The following is a 7,255-nucleotide window of genomic DNA, read 5'->3' as shown; positions in this document are numbered from 1 at the left end:
GAGTTTGCGCAGGTTCGGTACGACACTAGAAACCCTGGCAAATTTCTACAGAGGTCTGGTGCAAAGTGTGCTGACTGGCTGCATCATAGTCTGGTATGAGGAAACTAATGCCCCCCAAGGGTAAAGCCCGCCAAAAGGTAGTGGACACAGCCCAGGACATCACAGGCAAAACCCTCAACCCCATCAACCGTTGGAGAGCAGCAGCGATCATCAAGGATCCACCCCACCCAGCACACGCTCTGTTCTCACTGCTGCCATCAGGAAAGAGGTGTCGGTGCCACGAGACTCGCACCATCAGGTTCAGGAACAGCTGCTCCCCCTCCACCATCAGACTCCTCAACAACCAACTCAATCAGGGACTCATTTAAGGACTTTTACTTGTGCACTTTATTGATTTTCTTTTTGTTCTCTCTGTATTGCACAGTCAGTTTGTTTACATTCGTTATCTGTGCACCGTTCTTACATCTGTTTACATGTTTGCACTGTGTTCAGTTTATTTTTTGCACTGCCAATTAGTGGTAATCTGTCACGCCCACAGGAAAAAGGAATCTCAGGGTTGTTATGTGATGTCATGTATGTATTCTAACAATAAATCTGAAATCTAAATCTAACCCAGCCATCCAGAAATATAGGGAACATGTCAATCAAATAATCTCCCTCAACCAGATAACCAGGTTATCTTAGGCTTGGTGGAATTGGTTTTGTGGTGGATGTCAGCCTGGACACAAAGGGGAGAAGGGGGAGCTGACTTTTTCCGAGGGTGGATGTCTCAGGGTGAAGGACAGAAACCCCAACGTGGTAGCCCCAGCCACAAGCAGGGTCAGGCGAGCATCCCCCCACCAGCTAAAGCTGCCCAGTAAACTGGTTATTGGGAAGTTGGCTCAGTGGTGGGTGCAGTTTGTCACTAAACTCCCTGTGTTCTAGTCAGAGTTTTCAATCAGATGCCCCTAGTAGTGTTATCAATGTATCCGCATTCTGCAACAGTTGAATGAAATTGGTCTATTGGCTGTCATCGAGAATATGTCAGAGAGGTACAAATGAGTGTGTTAAGGAGAATCACTGTTACCATGGGAACACAGCAGTGCTTGCATGGAGAGTTGACACTCCAGGGAGCTCCTGTTGATGGTGATTGTGATTCGTGGTCAGAGTGAAGCTTCTGTCTGTGAGCAAGTCTATGGTAATTTGAGGAGCGTCGTACAGTCGTACTTTCTCATTTGCTGGAAGAGATTTCTACCACGTGAGCCCCGAAAGGGGAGATTGATGACATAAGCCTTCTTTACCAATAGCCCGATGAAACATTGAGCTGTTTTATTTGTGAACCAGTTCCTTCTATCAAGGGTTTTCAGTGAAGGGCTCTTGAAGGGTGTCTACCTTCTCAGTCCAGAAGCAGGGTTTCAACCTGAAACATCGGCTGTCCATTTCCTTCCACAGTCTGAGTTCCCCCAGCCATTTGTTTTTTCTAAAAAAATGCTCCAGGTTCACAATCTGAAGTCTCTTCGACTCCAAACTCCTTGGCCAGTTTGGTTCTGCTGGAGTGCTCCACTGCCAGGGGCTGTTATCTTTGGCATAAGATATAACAGAGGCTTTAATTTGGATTCTTGAAGCATTATTATAATGCAGTGGGGAAACAGTCCCTTTGGCCCATCTTACCCACGCTGAGCAAAATGTCCCACCCACACCAGTCCCACCTGCCTGCGTTTGGCTCGTATCAAGTCAAGTCTAATCATGTTTATCGTCAACAAATACAAACCAATGAAACAGCGTTCTGCGGTCCTCGGTGCAAAACATGCAGGCTCACAACCAGGCATAATGCACATATAGACAAACAATACATATGCAGGACAAGTAATTAATCTATACAAATAAATAAATATTGTTTTGTGAATATGAGAGTCTCGGAGGGTCAGTGTGAGCAGTTCCTTTGGTCGTTCAGTGTTCTCACTGCCTGTGGGAAGAGATTTTCCTCAGCTCAGTGGTGACTCTGGTAATCCTGTATCTCTAAACCCATCCCATCCAAACATCTGTCCATTTTTATTCTTAAATATGGCAATAGAACCTGCCTTAACCATCTCTTATGACAGTCCATTCCATACACCCACCACTAACCCTGTAAAAAATGTACCCCTCATATTCCTGTTAAATCTCTCCCCCTCACAAATTTACTCTGGGCAAATGTTTCTCTGCGTTCACTCAAGCTATTCCACTCCAAGGAAAAAAGCCCCAACCTTCTTAACATGGGAATTGGTGTCTCAATCGGATAGCATAGTGCAATGGTTTTCAACCTTTTTCTTTCCACTCTCATCCCACTTTAAGTATTCCCTTTGCCAGGGGTGCTCTTTGATTAGTCAGGGATTGCTTAAGGTGGTTAATGGGTGGAAAGAAAAGTTTGAAAACCACTGTTTTAATCGTCCCTAATTGACTCATTATGTGCATGGTTTCAGATCTCCAAAGGAAAAGAGCCAATGACAACTTTTCTCAAACAAATTATTTCAGTGACAATTAGGTCTAGAACAATGATCCTCAACCTTCCCTTCCCACTCACAGTGCACAGTGACAGGAATGTATGTACATGAAAGCAAGGGTGGGAAAAGTCTCAGAATCTTTTGTACATAATTTATTGTGAACAATTTTAGTTAAAATAAGTATTGTTAAAAATAAATTTCAAATATTCTCCCCATCAGAGGACAAGGGTGAAAGGGAAAAGTTTAGGGGGAATTTCTTCACACAGAGAGTGATGGGAGTGTGGAATGAGCTGCCAGCTGAAGTGGTGAATGCGGGCTCAATTTTAACATTTAAGAAGAATTTTGACAGGTACGTGGATGCGGGGTGAAGGGCTATGGATGGTGCAGGTCAGTGGGACTAGGCAGAAAGGGACAAAGGGCCTGTTTCTGTGCTGTACTGTTCTATAGTTCTATGGTTCATCTGTCACCAGGGTTTGGCCTCTTCCAATCAGAACAACAGGGTCCCCACTTCCCCCACCCCAAGCATCCTCTGATGCTTGGATTTCTGGGCATTTCTTTGCTTCAATCTGGAGTCACAATAAGAAACCAAAGCAAATTGCTAGACTGTGGCCATGTGCGAAGCCTCCACCGTTCCCGCCCATCAATCCTCACCCCTCCCCCACCCCCCCACGCAGCACAGGCCGAGGAATGAGTGTACCAAAAGAAGATTTACTGAGGTGGTCTTCCGGCTTTTCCTTTCCAATGACCTTCGGGCAGAGTGTGTTTGGAGACCTCGGCAGCAGATGCTGCTCCTGGGAAGCTGTGCCGGGCATTGGTGTGACCCAGGGCGGATGTCACCTCAGCTTAATCAATGTCAGGGCAGTTGGCCGCTCAAGGGCTGCTTCACTCTGAATTAAAGAAAAAAAAAACAATTAGACTGGGAAACAGAGGCATAGTTTCTGTATGGTGCTGTTGATGAGTGGGAGGTCAGTCACAGATTGGATAGGGTGATGGTGATTAAAGAGAGTACGATGAGACCACAGGTTCTCAACACTCCAAACGAGCCCCTTGTATCCATAGTGAACAGAGATGGATTCACCAACAGCCACAGTTCAAACAGCAAACATAAGGAGACCATTAACCCCCTCCAGCCTTTTCCATATCCTGTATTCTCATGGTTGCTTTCTGTCAGAATTAAACCAACCTTTCTCATCATCTTAACTCTTCTGTTACCGACCGTGCATCATCTCTACTCGGTGAGGGAATGCTGCCGACCGGCACATTCCAGCAGGAGGACGTGCTGAGGGACGCTCTGAGACTCGGTGCAGCCAACGCGAGGGCTCTGCGGGGAAGGACCACAGTCTAGACTCCTTCCATTACCAGGCATTGAGAGCCTGAGACCAAAGGGAAGACCCTCAAACAACAGAGGGTGGTGGGGGGGGGGAGGGGGGAGGTAACGACAGGAGGTCAATGGCCAAAATCAGGGGTGGCCAAACCGTGGCTCATGAACTACATGTGGCTCTTAGACATATAACGAGCAGTTTACGGAAATACATTGGCTGAGACATCAATTGTATGAGCCGGTGCTCACAATGGTAGTGTTAGTGCGCGTGGCTTGGAGCACATGATTGTGCCTCTCAAACATCTGAATTCTATTGTATGTGGCTCTTACATAAAGCAAGTTTGGCCACCCCTGGTCTATGTGAATGTAACAATGTACATTGATGGAAATCTATGGATATGACACTAAGGGTGGGAAGAGACTTTGAAGGGTTTTCCCTCGAAAATAACTTATTGTGAATAAAATCTATTTTAGGTTAAAAAAAACTAACTGAAGGAATAACGAGCTCAGAAATCAGAGCTGAGGAGGGACTTGGGAGCCCACGTGCAAGACTCCCTATAGGTTAATGCAGGTAGGGTTGGTAGTAAGGAAGGAAAATACCATCCCCACATTCATTTCGAGGGATAGAGATGTGATGTTGAGGCTTTATACAGAATTCGTCAGGCCGCACTTGGAGTAGAGTGAGCTCCTTCTCTAAGGAAGGCTGTGTTGGCATTTGAGTGGGATCAGAGGAGGTTCACGAGAATGATTCCTGGAATGAAAGGGTTAACTTGTGTAGAATGATGGCTCTGGAAATATGCTCACTAGAGTTTAGAACAGGGGTGGGCAACCTTTTTTTAAAACTCACATCCCACTTCAAGTAATCCCTCTGCCATTAGTGCTCTGTGATTAGTCAGGGATTGCTTAAGGTGGCATTTGAGTGGAAAGAAAAAGTTGGTAAACCACTGTTTTAATCGTCCCTCATTGACTCATTATGTGCACAGTTTCAGAACTCCAAAGGAAATGGGCCAACGACAATTTTTCTCACGCAAAATATTTCAGTAACAATAGGTTCTCAACCTTCCCTTTCTATTCACACACCACCTTAAGCAATCCCTTACCAATCACAGAGCACTTAGGGCATAGGGAATACTTTTTAAATTTTTTTTTATTTTTTACACAATAAACCATATTGACCAAAATACATACAGACATTTTTCTCTTGAATATATACAGTGTCATTAAGGTGAGTTTTTAAAAAAGGTTACCCACCCCTGCTTAAGAAGAATTGGGGGGGGGGGGGGGGAGATCTCACATTGAAACCTGTTGAATACTAAAAGGACTGGATAGAGTGGATGTGGAGAAGATGTTTCCAATAGCGGGGAGTCTGGTTCTCCCTTTAGAACAGAGATGAGGAAGAATTTCTTTGCCCAGAAAGCAGTGAAATTATGGACTTGGCTGTGGAGCCAAGTCAGTAAGTATTTTTTAAGATGGAGGTGGATAAATTCTTGGTAAGAAAGAGAATTAAGAGTCATGGGGAGAAATTACACTCCTCTGTCTTACACTATAACATGTTCAAGGACTATTTGTGAAGGTGGGTTGGGGAATCAAGCCCATTCCTGGACACAGTGTGGGGGGCTGGGGGGGCTTTTGATTTGGTGGGAAAGATTTTTTGAGAATTTTTTTTGCGATAAAATTTTCAATCTTGTTTTACATGCTATTTCTTTATTACATCAATAATACTTAACTTCACCACATTACTGTGGACCACTGAGAACAGACCCACAGATCACCAGTAAACAACAGAGAATTATGCAGCTTGGAAGCAATGGGCCATCAGCTAGCAACCCGACACTGATCTCATTTTATTCCTATCTAGTCCCTGCCATTCCTACCCCTCACCTACACACTGGGGGCTACCATTTAACCCATCAAACTGTTTGTCTTTGGAATATGGGTGGAAACCAGAGCACCTGGGGAAACCTACGCAGTCACAGGGAGAACATGCAGACTACATCGGTCAGGATCAAGCCATGTCGCCATCGTGCCAGCCTCTGGAAGAAGCACAGAAAATTAGAACATAGGACACTGCAGCACAGTACAGGCCCTTCGGCCCTTGAGGTTGTGCCGACCTATATATTCCATCAAAATAAAAAACAAAATTCTTCCTACCTCGTAACCCTCTATTTTATTTTCATCTATGTGTCAGTCTAAGAATCTCTTAACTATCCCTATTGTTCCAGCCTCCACCACCACCCCTGGCAATGCATTCCAGGCACCCACAGCTCTCTGTGATTAAAAACTTACCTCAAAACTTCCCTCCCTTCACTTTGTACACATGTCCTCTGGTGTTTGCTGGCTATCCATCTTATCCACGCCTCTCATAATCTTATAGACCTCTATTAAGTTACCTCTCCTCCTTCTTTGATCCAAAGAGAAAAGTCCCAATTCTGCCTCATAAGTCTTGTCCAATCCAGGCAACAGTCTGGTAAATCTCCTCTGCACCCTCTCCATAGTGTCCACATCCTTTCTATAATGAGGTGACCAGAACTGAACCCAATACTCTAAGTGTGGTCTCACTAGAGATTTGCAACATGACCTCTTGCCTCCTGAACTCAATCACCTGACTAATGAAGCCCAGCATAACATAGGCCTTATTAACTATCCTATCAACCTGCTTGGCAACCTTGAGAGATGTATGGATTTTCACCCCAAGGTCTCTCTGTTCCTCCACACTGTTAAGTATCCAACCATTAACCCTGTATTCAGCCTTTAGGTTTGACCTTCCAAAATGTATCACCTCACACTTATCTGGATTGAACTCCATCCACCTGTGGTGTGCTGTTAGCCAGAATCAGACACACTCAAGGTAAAGACTGTACAACAGGCTTTAATCCACAAAGACTTCCACAGAACCAGGCTGGCTGTAGCTGCAGTAACTCTGAGTGAGCTTCGGGAGGCCGGCGCAGGCTTATATGCAGGAGGGTGATTGACACCCGACCGGTTGGGGCTTGATCCCTTCAGGCCGACTGATTGACAGCCAGCCAGGTATTGTCCTGTCCCCTTACACTCCTGCAGGTACAGAGGTTTCCCCCTGCAGTAGGCCAGCGGTACACTCTTGCAGGTACAGGTGTTGCTCCCTGCAGTAGGCCGGTGGTGTACCACCACATTCACCCACTTCTTTAAAATTGTCCTGGGGGGGAGTAACAAGGAATCGCACCCACTATACACATTCAATATTTACAGGTTGAGACGGTCCGGCAGTCGCCGGGGTCTCTGTGACCGTCGTAGGACTGGCTCCTGGTCACTGGTTGGAGGGGAAGTGGGGGGGCTGGTGGAAGAGGTCTGTGTGACTGGTGTGGTGCCGTGCAGAGGAGTGGCCATGGGGGGCCAGGATTGATGTATGAGGGTCATATTGGATGGGTGGGGGGGGGGACAGGTTCGTCTCCCAGGGCTGAGGCGGGCCTCTGGTGGTCAAGGAGGTCCTACATGC

The 7,255-nt window shown here is 46.0% G+C and overlaps 1 long non-coding RNA gene across 3 annotated transcripts in view; it reads right to left on the bottom strand.

Moving 5' to 3' along the window:
* Positions 1-369: 369 nt before the first annotated feature.
* The window catches only part of LOC138745633 (uncharacterized), a 33,190-nt gene continuing 26,304 nt past the window's right edge, over positions 370-7,255 (bottom strand). Inside the window, exons 2-4 of one of the 3 annotated variants that reach the window (XR_011346382.1) lie at positions 5,736-5,816; positions 3,175-3,349; positions 370-1,559 (exon numbers count right to left, since the gene is read on the bottom strand). This is a non-coding gene — a long non-coding RNA (uncharacterized lncRNA). The remainder of the gene's footprint in view (positions 1,560-3,174; positions 3,350-5,735; positions 5,817-7,255) is intronic. The other 2 variants (XR_011346381.1, XR_011346380.1) reach the window with 2 other exon arrangements.

The sequence above is a fragment of the Narcine bancroftii genome, chromosome 11 (assembly GCF_036971445.1).
Source record: "Narcine bancroftii isolate sNarBan1 chromosome 11, sNarBan1.hap1, whole genome shotgun sequence".
Lineage (NCBI taxonomy): Eukaryota > Metazoa > Chordata > Chondrichthyes > Torpediniformes > Narcinidae > Narcine > Narcine bancroftii.
The sequence above is the reverse complement of the archived record's forward strand: the minus strand, read 5'-3'. Positions and strand labels throughout refer to the sequence as shown.